The sequence below is a fragment of the Melanotaenia boesemani genome, chromosome 10 (assembly GCF_017639745.1).
Source record: "Melanotaenia boesemani isolate fMelBoe1 chromosome 10, fMelBoe1.pri, whole genome shotgun sequence".
Taxonomy (NCBI): domain Eukaryota; kingdom Metazoa; phylum Chordata; class Actinopteri; order Atheriniformes; family Melanotaeniidae; genus Melanotaenia; species Melanotaenia boesemani.
The window spans coordinates 31,503,604-31,505,808 of NC_055691.1; the positions used below are offsets into that span (position 1 = coordinate 31,503,604).

Consider the following 2,205-nt stretch of genomic DNA (forward strand, 5'->3'; position numbering starts at 1 on the left):
GTAATCAGCATATTTTCTGTGTAACAGGTACACACGGATTTTCAGAAAAAATGCATAAACGCTATAGCGTTTATGCATTGAAGACACCAAAAACATATGGCTACATTCAAGCGCTGCAGACTGAGGTGGTGAAGTGTAGATTGGAAACAGATAAAGGCATGCCAAGAACACGGACACTGAGGCCAGATGATCCACGCAAGCTCGGTCGACTTCCGCCTGTACCTCCCCCATCCGTTGAAGAACTTGTACAAACACAAGTGAAAAGGGGTCTCGGTAATAACATTTTACTTTTACCTACAATGTCTGAATTATACAGCTTAGACCAGCCATGGGCATGTGCTACATGAAATTATATATATCTTTTTGCTTTGTTATACACATGGCAAAGTAAATGACAACATTTGTGCCATAAGAGGTATTAATTTACCCAACAATAGGAGACACCAGTGGAAAACATTAGCAAACGCACCAATGTTGAAATTAAACATTACTTATGCACCAAATGCTGATTCCTTACTTTTCACAAATTGAAACTAAAATGTTGTGGTATTTAAAAATGAAAGCCAGCATCTTAATTTGCATGAGTGTTAAGTTGCCACTTGCTTGTTATTGTCATTTATTTTCCATAAGTAAAAACTGTAGAAATCTATTTAATGTGAATTGGCCAAAATGTTGTCAGTAGTTTGAAGCAAAAACCCCAAAACATCTTACAATTGTCAACGCATAATTTTTAATAGCAAAACCAAAGAAATTGAAGAGAGAAACTGATGTAATTTCTTTCAGATGATATATGTCAGGTCACATTCAACCAAAAACTTGTTCAGAACTTGCAGATCTCCAAAAAGTCATATAGATAAAGCAGTGCAGGTAACTTTCCAGGTGGCAAAGAGAAACTCCCCGTCCTGGATGTGGCCACAAGCTATTCAAGCGGCACTACACGGGCTTGTCACAAAGGCACTCTCATTGATATCCTTATCTTTGAACTCCTACGATCCCCCACAATTACCTCGGCAACACCTCAGCAGCCACATAGCCAATCACGGTAGACCTCCCCCACCCCCAGTCCTCTATCCTTCTTCACTCTCACTCCTGTTATGCACCTAAGTTTTCTCAAGCTGGTGAGAAGAGAGTACTCTGGACCATTTTAGGGACACTTTCATGTCCATTTACTCTAATGTGTGCTGTGCGTCCCTTTGGAATAAATCACTGCCGTGTCAAACACGGCTGTCTTAATTACTTCTGGGTCAATCACGGATGGAAACTTGTAAATAAATATTCTTGATAAACACCCTTGGCCTGTTAATCTGACTAGACAACTTGTGGCAATTGTCACTACCATACCAACAAAAATAAAAGTACAATAATCCCCCACCAAATCTTTTCAACACTAAATTGTGAATTTACAGTTAACTTTTTGGAACTAAAGACTCAAATGTAATATGTGAGGCACAGTGCGTCTGATAAACTGCTTTGCTAAACTTTGTTAAACTGTTTTGTTCATCAGGTCCAGAATTCAACACCAATCCTCCCTCTGTATAAGGATGTTGTCAGACCTACGATGACGACCAACACAGAGCAGAAAGCCGTCTGCAGATGCAGAATCTACATCATAGCAGATACTGACGACATCCTGCTCCATTCCTCCTCTCTGATGAACAAGACTCGGAGTCCCACACTTGATTCAGGACCTCATCAGCCAACCCAGAGGAAGTATTCCAGCCTTTTCCCTCCGAGGACCATGCTTTCACATGTGGAGATGATTCTCATCCCAGCAACTTCACACTAGACTGATCTGCTCCAGTGACAGCAGAAGGTCATGGCCAAGGTCTCCAAAAAGCAGACATCTGATGCTTAGGTCACAAAATCTGCCCCCTCAACCCCATTACTGCATCTAATAATTATTCCATAACTGTAATGAACAAAGAAAATGTGAATGTGAAAATGTGTATTCAGTCAGTGGTGTTTGCCACAGATAAAACATCGTCAAGAAGGATTGAATATCTGTTGTGCAATCAAACTTTCACATCCTTTGGTCTATGGGGTGTTTGTTGTGTATATACTGTGTATTGCTGCTGTTACATCAGTTATATTTATCTATTTTTTGCAGTTAAATTGTAATAAACATTTGTCTTGTTCCATTGCAGTCACATCTCACTGTACAATTAATTATATTATTACGTGACTGAATTAACGAGGTAAAACATG

At 39.7% G+C, this 2,205-nt stretch overlaps 1 long non-coding RNA gene across 1 annotated transcript; it reads right to left on the reverse strand.

The window, feature by feature from the left end:
- Positions 1-268: 268 nt before the first annotated feature.
- On the reverse strand, positions 269-1,116 carry LOC121647332. Its single transcript, XR_006011828.1, has 3 exons — positions 1,101-1,116; positions 525-533; positions 269-490 (listed from the first exon to the last, which is right to left on the reverse strand). It is a non-coding gene; the product is annotated as an uncharacterized LOC121647332 (long non-coding RNA).
- Between the last annotated feature and the right edge of the window lie 1,089 nt (positions 1,117-2,205).